Below are 14,876 nucleotides of genomic sequence, written 5' to 3'. Positions count from 1 at the left end.
GACTCATGTTAAAAAAGTATGTCAAAGGTATTGTTATAAGCTCTTCTTCTGGATTGCATTCATTCCGGAAGAAAAAGAAGAATGCATTATACATTTTGAAAAATTACGGAGACAACTACCGTGTTTGAGTAAAACTTTAGTTTAATATAAACCAAAATCCACACTCGACGTTTCGACCTTTATATCAAGGTCGTCTTCTGGAGTATATATACTATATATACAGAAACAAGCTGCACTACAATCTACATGGTTTGCTGATAAACCGTTACGACAATTATTGGCCTGACATATGGTGGAAAAAAAGCCTATTCAGCCTACTTAATATTTAATATCTAGCATACTTCAGGACTCTAGGCAACCTTCAGCTAGTATTGAAAACCATTCCATACTAACTGGTTGGAATAATCATGTTTTTTATATATGGATGAGGAGCAACAAGTCATACATACATATATATATGACATGTTGATCCTCATCCCAATGTAATGTTACAACCAATAGATAATAATAATAAAACTCTAGCGTTGATGTAGTAAGTTTTTTTTTTCCACCAGAGGTCAGGCCAATAATTGTTGTACGGGTTGGTCAGTAACTTTAGTAAACCATGTAGATTGTAGTGCAGCGTGTTTCTCTGTATATAGTATATATGCTCCAGAAGATGACCTTAATATAAAAGTCGAAACGTAGAGTGTAGATTTTGGTTTATATTAAACTAAAGTTTTACTTAAACACGGTAGTTGTCTCCATAATTTTCCAAAATGTATTCTGATCACCGTGTAAGCCTCAAAGAAAGGAAGAATGCATTATATGCATTCATCCATTTCACATCCGGAACATTCCTTCTAAACACGTGATATATTATCAAGTCCTACTGCCTTATTAACTTCAAGTTGACTCAATTCGTCATATACCTCCTGTTCACTCACCATGAGTACCTCCTTCTCCTCCTCCATCCTTCTCACTATATTCATCTGCCTGATGTCACATTCACAAGAATTAAATATAATTTACGAAATGCTCATTAAACATCTCGACTATATCCTCTGAAGTTATTATTATTCTACCATTTTCATCAACTAGTATCATCTTTTCATAATTATTCTTTCTTCTACTGGCTACATATAGAAAAAATCCTCGTAAGCTAACCGTCGCTCGTGCTGCCATCCTCACCAAGCGAGTCGCCTCTCTCGCCTGTACTTTATAGGCTTCATGCAACTGGTTATTACCACTCATCTTAGGCCGGTTCCACAATGGATTCTTCTTCCGGATTGCATGCATTCCAGAAGAAGAAGAAGAATGCATTATATTCATTCATCCATCCATTTCACATCTGCTCTATTTAGCCTTTTAACCTTTCGTGTACACATTCTGATAGCTAGTATTTGAGTAAGGTCTAAGCGGCATTGATATCTCCTTCCCATCCAGTTCCTCATTCCATATTATTGCTGCAAGCTGTCTCCTAAGCTTCTCATAATCACCAGCCTTATAGTCTACATACTCGTATACCCCTTTCCAACAGAAGTCGTCATATGTTTACCACCCTCCAAGTGACCACATTATGGGCGCTCTCATCAACTGGTGGAAGATTTGACACCTCATTGATAATAAGATCATCTAATGAAATGATGAACTAATGATCAGAGACAAAGAAAATCAAATAAATAAATGCTACGAGGAACTTGAAAATTATAATAAAACTGGAGATACTGGAAACACTTTTCAAATCATAAATTATATCTGTCACCATAAATATACTGATACAGCTATCAGTAAATTCGAACTTGATGAAAGAATGGAGAAACTACTTTCAAGAATTACTCAATGTTGATAATCTCCAACATTCAAGTCCGCTGGCGGACCTGCATCTAACTACCGATCTACCAATAAATTGCGAGGACTTCACTGAAAAGGAACTAAAAATAGCAATAGATCAAACCAACGCAGGGATTGATAGAATCAGAGCAGAAATTTTCAAAAATGTTGGGTATACTACCAATTCCAATCTCCTTGCCATCACATAATGAATCAAGCTTTAAACACTGGAATAATACCTCAACAATGGAAACAAGACCTTATTGTCCCTATACCCAAAAAGGGCAGTCTTAACAGAATGGATAACTACAATAGGATGATACGCAATAGAACAGAACCTTACTTAACACCACTTTTAAGAAAAAACCAAGCTGGATTTCTAAAAAAAAAACGATGTACAGTAGAATAGATACATTGCATCAGAAGAGTCATAGAAAGTTCAAGTGATAAAAACTTACCAATAATTTTAACCTTTATAGACTTCAAAAACGCATTTTGACTCCATTAATAGAGAAGCAATCTTTATTCACTATACTCAGCTTCTATGGTCTACCCTCAAAACTCATACAAGCAATCTCAGTGCCTTATAAAGATTACAATGCCACAGTAATCTTTAAAACAGAAACATCTGAATTTTTCGGTAACAACAGGAGTCCTGCAATGTGATGTACTAGCACCTTATTTGTTTTTAGTATGCTTGGACTACATCTTCCAGACTATCAACACAGAATATCTTGGTTTTAACATCAGAACATCTACTCACGCCATACAAACAGCTGATCTTAGCTTTGCTGACGGTATTGTACTTATTGATACAGAACCAACAAATGCACAAAAACATCTCAATCTACTAGAGGCACAGGCTAAACTTATTGGTCTGCAGATCAACATCCAAAAGTCCAAAGTATTCTCAACAGGTTGTGAAAACTTTATTCTTCATATCAACAATAAACCCTCAGAAAGGGTAAAGGACTTTCAATACCTTGGATCGTACATCAGCAAATGATATTAGAAAACGTAAACAGCTGGCTCTAGTCTTCCATAGCAAACTCCATCCCATCTGGAAAGTATCATTAAAGACAAAATTAAGAGTATACCATGCAACCAGTAGATCAATTTTCTTGTATGGTTCTCAAACGTGGAGAATAAGCACCAAAAAAACTACAGATCTAATTAACTCCTTTGGAACTACATATCTCAAACTGATCCTCGGATACAATTGGATGGACCGTGTCATTAACTCTGCTGTGCTAAATCTGGAGTCCTGCAATGTGATGCAGGACTCCAAATTGTCAATATAGTACAAAAACTACAACTCAGATGGCTTGGGCATCAACTCAGACATCCTGAAGTCTACCTCTTTGGAATCCCCCATCCTGTACAAACCAGAAGATGGCAATCGCAGTAGAGGAAGACCATGCAAACAATTTTGGCAATACATATGTGAAACCATCAATAGGCTGAACTGTAAAACTCCATCTGACATCTACCAGTTAGATTCCGGTTTGCGACCACATGTTTATTAAGATAAATAAAAATAAACAAACCCAACAAGTTTCTTGTGTCGTTTGACTTACATCTTCAGGGGTTAAAATTAACTAAAAGTTTAAACACAAGAAATGAGAAATTACTCAAAATAGTCCATTCTATGATGTTATGGCCGTCTAACTGTTCATTAAATTAAAAAATCCGAATTCAGAATCTGTGCATGCTAAGTTTGAACAATGCTGGTCACGTTATGTTCTTCACGTTCACACTATCCGAGGTCTACTTAGGTATATTTTTTATCAATGCTGACCAAACTTTTGACAAGGCGTGGTAAAATCATGTTAGTGAGGTGTTTTGAAAGATTTGAGGTCGGAGGGTATAAAATTGACATCATAGCTCAAATCGAGAAAGGAATACGAAATTTGCCTGGGGATGCATCGGATTTCATTCGATGCATCCCCAGGAACTTACCATACGTGGAATTCACAGCCCTCAACGAACTAAAATAAGACAAAAACATCGTTGTAATTAAGGTAGATAAAGGGAATGCGACGGTAGATGAACTCAGAAGATTATAACAAAAAATGAAAATTCTTCTTGAAGATTCTAATACCTATACATCCTTAGACAGATATTTCACATGGCGAGTTCACAATAAAACCAATGATCTAATTAAAAATATACCCAATTGGACTGAAGAACTAAAAAGAATTCTACAATCAAAACACCCAATTTACATAGGATATATGAAGTACCAAAAATTCATAAGAAAGATACTCCTTTAAGACCGATAGTGGATGGAAGAGACTCCTACCTCAAATCTTGTAAAACACCTCACTAACATGATTTTACCACACATAGGAAAAACAACATCATTCATTAAGAACAGTGCACATTTTATTGAGAAGGTAAAAGATATATACATAGAACCTTCAGACATCTTGGCAAGTTTGGATGTAGTCAGCCTCTTTACAAATGTTCCCAGAAATGAAACAGTGAATCTCCTTGAAGACCTTTTTTCCACCGGACATTGTAGAACGATATAAACATTGCATAAAAAATACGTTCTTCAAATATCAAGACAAATTTTGGGAACAAAAAGGACTGGCAATGGGCTCCCCCCCCCCACTCTCCAGCTTTGGCTAACCTGTATATGGAAAATTTTGAAAATAATGCATTAAACAACTATCATAAAAAACCGAAAATTTGACTTCGTTATGTAGACGATATTTTCATCATGGAACAACAGCGGCACTCACTGCTTTTAAAGATTATCTTAATAATATACACAATAACATAAAATTCACTTTGGAACAAGAAGAACATAAAAAAACTTCCTTGTCTTGATATCCTAATATAAATCAATGAAAAAGATAATCTATTATCTTTCTCCATTTATAGAAAACCAACCAACACAGGAAGATTTCTTAATGCGGACTCACACCACCACTCCAGGCAAAAAATAAGTTTAATAAAAACCTTGAGGGATAGAGCTTACAATATTTCCAACACGGAAAAAAAAGAGAAATGAAGAATTACATTATTTAACACAGATCCTCAGAAAAAATGGTTTTGAATCTAAGAAAATCCTCAACACACCTCCTACAAGCATCTCACAAAAGCAAGAACCCAGTCACGCTACCATACATCAAGAATGTTACAGACAAATTGGCCAAATTACTAAGCAAACATAATATTAAAGTTGCTTTTCTCTCGCTAGAAAAAATATCAAGATTTCTACATCCCCCAAAACCTCCACATCACCCTTTAAAAAAAAACCAGGTGTATATAAAATTCATTGTTCCTGTGGCATCCGCTACGTAGACCAGACGGGAAGATCAGGAGAAATTCGTATGAACGCACACCAAAAAGACGTGCAAAAAAGGAGAGAACACAAATCAGGCCTTGCATCCCACACAACTTCCACCGGCCATAATGTACTCTGGCATAAAACGAACATGTCTTATATTGAAAAAAGCTGTTTCACAAGGAAATTTAAAGAAGCTGCTAATATACTTAGAATTCCAACGCAATGCAACAAAAACCAGGGCCTAATTCTACACCAAGTTTGGTCAGCATTGATAAAAAAATATACCTAAGTATATTTTTTATCAATGCTGACCAACAAATTTTAGAATGCACAGATTCTGAATTCGGATTTTTTTTTAATTTAATGAACGGGTAGACGGCCATAACATCATAGAATGGACTATTTTGAGTAATTTCTCATTTCTTGTGTTTAAACTTTTAGTTAATTTTAATCCCTGAAGATGTAAGTCAAACGACATAAGAAACTTGTTGAGTTTGTTTATTTTTATTTATCTTAATAAACATGTGGTCGCAATACCGGAATCTTTCTTTTGAACTGCTAAACCACAGAAAGCTACGCGTACAATCTACCAGTTAGCTCAAGACAGAGAGACGCGGAAGACCATAATTTGCAATATTTAATTTTTAATATAAATAATATAAAAATATCATAACCCTCTATCTCTATTCATGTCTGGATATCATGAATATCCAGACATGAATCCAATGTCCAATTAGTCCAATGATTTGGGGCGAATAGACTCGATCAATGCAACACTGTCACTCCTCTTATCTCCAATACTTCTCACATTAAAAACATAATAGGCTACACCACTTCGAAGATATGTCTCCTCAATACCCTCCTCGGTCTCTTCTTCTATACGACCACCGATCCTACAACTCTCCCCAAACCCAAACGATCCTCTCCCATCCCATCTCCATCCTATCTTGCCCACTCACACATTTCCTTTTTGAATCCAGTATCCACATTTTTCATACAACGATCCTCCGTCCAACCTGATTTTTCCAGCTTCCCATTATATATATATGCCACATCTCTGCCTTCTCATGTTCTTTATTCATGCTACTCACTTCTCTATTCACAAACTCCCCTACTATCTATTGCTCTTTCACATTACCTTGCACTAAATAAAATATTCATTCACTACCCTTCCTTCTAGCAACAATCTCTCAAGTTGACTCACACCAAAGCCATTTAAATGTAAGCCATCTTCCTTTATGCCAGTGGTTCCCAAAGTGTGCGCCGTGATTAAAAAAATTTCCTAATTTTATTTCCATTTTCAATTCAATGTGATAGGACGCGACATCTAGCGGACCAGGTGCAAACCAGTAACTCGCTTAGTAATAACTGTCTGCAGAAGCCTCTACAAATGGTTACTAGATGGCGCTCTACAATAATTAAGTTTCTCGAACTTTCTCGGTACTTTATTTTCGTATATAAATAGATCGCGGTTTCGCATATACCAAGTATATACTAATATATATATATACTAATATATATACTGTATATAAGTTCGTATATACTAAGACCGCGGTTTCGCGCGGTGTTAGTGCTGAATTAGTTTTCGGAGATTGTATCAACTGAATATTGTTGTGATTTAGTCAAGTGAAGTTTTTGAAGTATTTCTTCTCGTATGTATTTTTAAAAATGGAACGGTTTTTACTAAACAGTAATAAGCATTGTGAGAGAGAAAATAAAGAGGGCACACCGTCAAATAGTGGCAAGAGTGTGAAGAGCGTAAATATCGAAAATATGATGACAGTTATTTGGACTTTGGTTTTACGTCGACAGAAGTAAATGGTGAAGGGAGACCGCAGTGTGTACTGTGTATGACAGTTTTGGCACCAGAGTGCATGCTACCAAGTAAGTTGAAACGCCATTTAGAAACCAATCATCCCAGCATGGTTAGTACATCTCGTGACTACTTTACCAGCAAGTTAAAAGAGTTAAATCAACAAAAAGGTAGTTTTTATAAGCAGGCGTCAATACTAAGCAATGCTTTGCTAGCATCTTACAAGGTGGCACATAGAATCGCAAAATATAAGAAGCCGCATACCATCGCAGAAGAACTCATTCTACCGGCTGCTGTAAATATGAACATTATGATCGGTGAGTCTGCTGGGAAGCTGCTTTCAAAAGTGCCTTTGTCCAATAACACCATCAGTCGCAGAATACAGCACATAGCGGAGGACCTCAATGATCAATTAATTGAAAAAATAAAAGGGAAGGAATTTGGGTTGCTGCTGGATGAGGCCACAAATAATAATAATGATGCTCACTTGATTTGCTATGTACAGTTTATAGATGGTAATAACATTGTAGAAGACCTCTTTTGTAAAAGTATCACTGCTGATGCTAAGGCTCAATACTTGTTTGAGATCCTTGATACTTTCATATATCCGAAAATAATTTGAAGTGGACTAAGTGCGTTGGTGTCTGTGCTGATGGTGCTCGTTCCATGTCCGGCTGTTATGGAGGATTGCAGGCACTTATTCGAAGCAAAGCCCTTGATGCACTGTGGACCCATTGCGTTATTCACAGGGAAGCACTCGCGTCAAAATATCCGAGTCCTACACTACAGGTCTTAGAATATGTAGTGAATGTAGTAAACTTTATAAAAACTCGGCCGTTGAAGGCAAGGTTTTTCAAAAAACTATGTGAGGATATGGGATCCGAGCACACGTCTTTGTTGTACCACAGCGCTTCACGATGGCTCTCTCGTGTAATGTTTTGTCTTGTGCGTTTGAACTGCGACAGGAAATATATATTTTTCTTAAAGAGGAAGACCACAAGTATACCGAAAATTTTGTGAATGACGATTTTTTGGTAAAACCAGCATACTTATGTGATATTTTTGAAATGATAAATGCTCTGAATCTCTCCCTGCAGGGATGCAACATGCATCTTTTAAAGTCGATTGAGAAAATTTCAACTTTTATAAAAAAACTAAAACTATGGAAAAGAAAAATGAATAAAGACAGAGGCAAACTTTCCCCTTGTTGCAACAGTTTTTGACCTCCAATGGAGTTGATTTCTCTCGAGGTATGAAATTCATTTTTGAAGAACACTTATCACAGCTTATCACCTGGTTTGAGAAATATTTTCAAAATGATAATATCGAAAAATTTGCATGGATTCAAGATCCATTTAATGCCAGTGCTCCGTCTGAATTTGCTGCTGCAGAAGAAGAGAATCTTATTGAGTTGTCTTGCGACAATGCTTTGAAACAAAATTAGCAGCATGGAATTAACTAAATTTTGGCTATCAGTAATGATGACTATCCCCTTCTGAGTGAAAAAGCTCAGAGAATTTTAATTCCATTTGCGACTTTTTATTTGTGCGAAGCTGGATTTTCGGCGGTCGCTGTGATAAAAACTAAGTATCGCGCGAAAATCAATGTGGAGAAGGAAATGAGGGTGGCTGTGTCCAGTTTGATTCCAAGATGTGTTTTATTTATTTTTACCTAACCCTTTAATTAAAAAAATTATTCGCTATTTCGCAAAGTGTACTTGTTAGAATTTGACATAGGGCGCCTTGGGAAAAACCTGGATTAAGCAAGGGCGCTGAGAATCGAAAAAGTTTGGGAACCACTGCTTTATACAGTTCCATTCGTCTCTCAAATTCATCCCACAGAGTCACATATTTAAAAGAAACACGCGTATTAACCATGAAAATTATTGAATTGTAAATATTTCATCCTAAGTATCTTAGGACATCATCAGTACGATAGTTTTAAATAATAATAGGAATGACATACAGTTAGGGCGCATGATTACAATAGAATCTCATTAAACGTGCATAACGTGCTACAGAAGTAAAAAAAAAATATTTAACACAATTTTGTATGACAATTTCCCATACTTGAGGAATAGTATAAAGAATATAATATAAAGAATTCAGACTCCCTCTGGTAATGTGTTTCTTAGACTACTCTAAAGCTTTTGACTGTGTTGAGCATGTGAAACTGTGGGAAGTAATGAAAAGAATAGGTTTTCCTCAACACACTATCAGGTTGATAACCAACTTGTATAAGGAGCAAGAAGCCACAGTAAGAACAGGTGTTGGATTGACTGACTGACTTCAAGTTGGAAAAGGAGTTAGACAAGGATGTTTACTTTCTTTTACTTTCTCCTCACTTGTTTAGTATATATGCAGAGGACATCAGGCCTGAAGTACTGGATGAGCTCAGGACAGGAATTACGATAGGAGGTAGATTGATCAGTAATCTGAGGTACGCTGATGATACAGTACTCCTTTGTAATGACATGGAAGAACTAGGACTAATTCTTGACAAAGTTAACAAGATCAGTAATAACAGAGGACTTCAACTCAATTCTAGCAAGACAAAGATCATGGTTCTCAAAGGAAAAACAAACAGAGAAGCTCTTGAGAAACAAATTTATCTTAATGGAGAAAGAATTGAGGAATTTAGCATGTTTGAGTACTTGGGATCCATTATTAATGTGAAGAATTGCTGTTCAGAAGATGTCAGGAAAAGGTTAGGAATGGCTAAAACAACAGTCAGAGACCTGTCTAAAATCTGGAAGGGTGGATCTATCTCCATGGGAACAAAGTTGAGGATTTTAGATGCAGCTGTTTTTCCAACAGCGACTTATGGATGCGAGACTTGGAACCTAAAGAAGTCAGATAAGAAACGGATATCTGCTTCTGAGATGTGGTGTTACAGAAGGCTGTTCAGGATATCATACACTGAAAGGCGTTCAAATGAATGGGTGTTAGAAAAGATTAGTAGAAATTTAAGGCTCCTTAAGGATACTGACAGAAGAAAATTAAAATATTTTGGACACATAGAAAGGATGGAAGGAAGACTTCTCAGAACAGTAATAGAAGGTAGAGTTCCTGGAAAAAGAGGCAGGAGTAGACCATCAATGAGATGGATGGATGGCGTGTGTGGAGTGACTGATCTTCAGAAAGTTGAGGCTGCCAGAAGGGCAAACAACAGGACTACATGGCGAGGCCTAGTGTGGAACATCATCGAGCATCGGAGTGACCATACGGCATCTGTAGATGCCCAGTGAACACAGACAAACAGAGGAATAGTAAGAACGTCGTTGCGGTTTAAGTTGGGTCTGTGTAGTAGGGCTTCAGAACTTTCTTTGTATAAACGTTCATGTTTATATAAAGCTCTATGTAAAAGTTTAGACTTTTCCCAATGGATGCTATGGTTTGGATTTTCAATTCCATGTTGAGAGAGGCCAGATTTCTGCGGTTTAAAAAGACGAATGTGGTCTTAATGATCCGAGATGCGTTTCTGAACAGACCTACCTGTCTGTCCAAAGTAAGATAATTTGCATGAGCATGGAATCTCATAAACGCCAGGCAACATCAAAGGTGAGAGTTTGTCCTTAGGAGAAGGTAACAAGTTGTAAATTTGGTTGATATGTTTGTAAGTAGTGGCAAAATTGTATTTCTTCATAATTTTAGAAAGACGTTCTGAGATGCCTTTAACGTAAGGTATGGGAATCCTATGGACTTCTTCCTGTCTGGTTTGATGTGTGGAGAAGTGATTGATGATTTTTTGAGTTGTTTTAGGATTATATCCATTTAGGATGGCTGTATTTTTGATTACTTCTAATTCCTGGTATAAAGATTCTTCAGAGGAGCAGAATTTGTGTGCTCTGGAAACTAATGATTTAATAATGCCAGATTTCTGAGATGGATGATGAGCAGAAGAATTGTGAATGTAGCGACCTGAGAATGTAGACTTGCGAAAGACAGACGTGGCGATGGAACCGTCTTCTTTTCTTTGGATGTGTAAATCTAAAAAGGAGATACCCTGTGGAGATTCTTTTTCTAACGTAAAGTTGATGCGATGATGAAGAAGGTTAATTTTATCTAGAAAAAGTTGTAATTCATTACTTAAATTAAGGGGATATTAAATCCCGCATAGTTTTAAAACCGAGTAAGAAACTCAAAGATCGGAATCAGAGAGTTTCTTGCCGATTATAGTAAACTATAAAGTATCGGCGACACTAGCGTTAGCCAATGCAAGTGATCCTAGTACGTAGTACAATACCGGGCAACTCGTTGCAAAGGTGGAGGAAGTTCAGATCGCTATTCTTAGGTATTTTCCATAATGTAAAAACGATCTTTGAGTTTCTTATTCGGTTTTAAAACTATGCGGGATTTAATATCCCCTTAATTTAAGTAATGTTTTCATTGCCGAAATGAAGCTTATTAGTTCTTTATACTTAAGTAACTTAATGGTTGCACCTGTTTGGAAAACTCGTTCGCAGAGTACACAAGTTCTTTTCGCTATACACTTTGGTATTAGGTCTAGCTACTCATTGATGAAGCCTCAAAAAAGGCTGAAACCGGTCTGGGTAGTGACCTCCCTCCATAATGTAATAACAGCATACATTTCCTAGGAAATGTGTTTTTACATTATGGAAAATACCTAAGAATAGCGATCTGAACTTCCTCCACCTTTGCAACGAGTTGCCCGGTATTGTACTACGTACTAGGATCACTTGCATTGGCTAACGCTAGTGTCGCCGATACTTTATAGTTTACTATAATCGGCAAGAAACTTTCTGATTCCGATCTTTGAGTTTCTTATTCGGTTTTAAAACTAAGCGGGATTTAATATCCCCTTAATTTAAGTAATGTTTTCATTGCCGAAATGAAGCTTATTAGTTATACTTAAGTTGTAATTCATGTTCGGGATGATCCCAGACTGCAAATACGTCGTCGACATATCTTAACCAAATTTTTGGTTTGGGTTCAAAAGTGAATATTTTTCCCTCAAGGTGTTCTAGAAACAAGTTTGCTAGGTTTGGTGATAAAGGAGATCCCATTGCTGTTCCTTCTTCTTGCTTGTAAATTTGACCTTTCCAGGTGAAGTAACTTGATGCAATAACAAACTTGAACAATTCAACTATATCAGAAGGAAATTTTTGAGTTAGTAATTCTATTGTTTCTTTATGGGGATTGTTTGAAGAGGGAGACAATGTCGAAGCTGATTAACAAGTCAGTTTTGATAATTGAATGTCTTTAATTTTTGTGTGAAACTCAGTAGAATTTTTGGTTGAAAAGACTGAGTGGCCTATGTGAGGGCGGTGAAGGTTAGATAAGAATCTTGATACTTGTACGTTGGACAGCTGATACAGTCTACGACGGGTCTAAGTGGAACATTAGTTTTGTGTAGCTTAGGTAAGCCATAAATTCTAGGAGGTCTTGCATGGTATGTCTTAAGTTTTTTGATTGTTTCTTCATCTAAGGAGGAAGTTTCGTTTCATTTAATTTTCTGAGTTGACGTTTCGTGGGATCATAATCCAATTTGGCGTAAGTATTACGATCTCGAAGAAGTAAATTCATTTTTCGGTCATATGAATTGGTATCCAGAACCATAGTGGTATTTCCTTTATCAGCTCTAGTAATGATTATATTTTTGTTACGTTTTAAGGAAATAATAGCTTTCGATTCTGATGGTGGGATATTTAATTCTGAAGGTTTGGCATTGTAGATCACTTTAGCTACTTCAAATCGAAGTCTGTTGGCTTCAATACTGGAGAGATGTTTGAGTTTCTTTCTATATTATGTATGAAGTCTAAATATGGGAAACACTTTGGTGAAATCGCAAATTTATGGCCTCTTGCTAGAACATTTAATTCATCTTTTGTTAGTGGACGGTTAGATAAATTGACTACCCATTTTTCCGTTGGTAATTTGTTAGTGATCTTTTTTGATCGATTTAATAGATTAAGGTATTTAATATGTAGAGCACTATTGCTTTTATCAAAAGCTTTTTTTCCCGAATTCTTTGAGACAGTTATAATTAATTGTAGCAATTCTTGATTTAACGAATTTGACAAGTCTGTTTCTAGTTTTGTAATATTTAAATTGTTTGTTGCTAATTCATGCTTAGACACTCGTAACTGATTGAGTAGTAAGGAATGACTTGCTTTTTGATAAATTTTATGGGCACCTGGAGGTTTGATGGCTTTCTTCAGTTTTGCAAAGGTTGGAATAAGATTATCGCGTCAATTTTTTTTTTTTTTTTACTTCTGTAGCACGTTATGCACGTTTAATGAGATTCTATTGTAATCATTAATAAAAAAAATTAATGAGATTCTATTGTAATATTGTAATAGCTAGAATATCTTTTTTAAAAAAGTGCAGACGCGATAATCTTATTCTAAAATTATGAAGAAATACAATTTTGCCACTACTTACAAACCTATCAACCAAATTTACAACTTGTTACCTTCTCCTAAGGACAAACTCTCACCTTTGATGTTGCCTGGCGTTTATGAGATTCCATGCTCATGCAAATTATCTTACTTTGGACAGACAGGTAGGTCTGTTCAGAAACGCATCTCGGATCATCAAGACCACATTCGTCTTTTTAAACCGCAGAAATCTGGCCTCTCTCAACATGGAATTGAAAATCCAAACCATAGCATCCATTGGGAAAAGTCTAAACTTTTACATAGAGCTTTATATAAACATGAACGTTTATACAAAGAAAGTTCTGAAGCCCTACTACACAGACCCAACTTAAACCGCAACGACGTTCTTACTATTCCTCAAGTATGGGAAATTGTCATACTAAATTGTGTTAAATAATTAAAAAAATTTTTTTTTTAAACTTCTGTAATTCTGAATAAATGCACGTTTAATGAGATTCTATTGTAATCATGCGCCCTAACTGTATGTTATTCCTATTATTGTTTAAAACTACTGTACTGATGATGTCCTAAGATACTTAGGATGAAATATTTACAATTAAATAATTTTCACTGTGGTTAATACGTGTGTTTCTTTTAATTATGATCGTACCACAGGTTTCGTTATTTAAAAAAGAGTCACATATATTTAAAGAAGTACCTATTGCCATAACAATACTAAACAGATCGAAAACACTGCTGATTTTTTTTCTATTATCAATAACATTTTTTTCGTTGTCAAATAATCTCGCAATTTCTTATTATAATTCAATAAAAAATATAGTAACTCACATGACGATAATATTTTTAAAAATTAACTAGAAACAAATGAATAGAGAGAGAGAGAGAGAGCACTTACTTTATCGGGATTAGTATATGAAAGTAGTATATGAAATACAGTATATAAAAATGCTTTATTTATGAATTCTATAATAAAACACTGTCACGAGCAAGATAATATAAAAAGTACAGAAGAGACACTATTTTCTTCTGCTTGAGAAATAAAATAAACAAAACAAATAAAAATCGTCTAACCTATTTTTATTCTTCTCCAAAGGGAGCAGTGGTAAATGGAGCTTATTTAGTCTTAAATAATTTCGGAAATCGGTGAACAGCTAGTCTCTACTCTTAGCTGTCACCAATAGCTGAGCTCAGGCATCGGAGAAACAATACGACAAACAAGTGCAGCCATCTAATGATTCTAAGCCCTATGTTGTAGGAAACAGTGTGCTTTCCGCTGAATATTTTTCTGAGATTCAAGGTTATAAACCCAAATTTCTGGAAGGAAAACCCTACTTGCTTGCCAGAGACCGACTAACTCAGGAACTGGGTGAAGAAAGTTCCTTTAGTAGGTAACCAAGAATAGAACCTATAAAAACATTTTTTTCTAGCATTATAATGTTGCTTGGATAATAAAGTAAAATTATTTACTACCTTTTTTGTAAGTAAACTTTTAGAAATCAACACCTTTTATATTTTTCACAAGGGCAACCTTCCCACTTATAGTATCATACCTGGTGAAAAATGATAAAACGGTTGCTTTTATGAAATGTAAT

At 35.7% G+C, this 14,876-nt stretch overlaps 1 protein-coding gene and 1 long non-coding RNA gene across 10 annotated transcripts in view; one reads left to right on the top strand and one right to left on the bottom strand.

The window, feature by feature from the left end:
* LOC150097474 (organic cation transporter protein-like) overlaps window positions 1-14,876 on the top strand; it is an 83,360-nt gene that overhangs the window by 22,170 nt on the left and 46,314 nt on the right. The window lies entirely within an intron of this gene.
* The window catches only part of LOC150097475 (uncharacterized), a 287,535-nt gene that overhangs the window by 270,482 nt on the left and 2,177 nt on the right, over window positions 1-14,876 (bottom strand). The gene's annotated exons all lie outside the window — the stretch shown is intronic.

Source organism: Typopeltis vanoorti, chromosome 17 (genome assembly GCF_054136105.1).
Source record: "Typopeltis vanoorti isolate ZY-2024b chromosome 17, IOZ_Tvanoo_1.0, whole genome shotgun sequence".
NCBI classification, from domain to species: Eukaryota; Metazoa; Arthropoda; class Arachnida; order Uropygi; family Thelyphonidae; genus Typopeltis; species Typopeltis vanoorti.
This window is presented reverse-complemented; position numbering and strand designations above follow the sequence as displayed.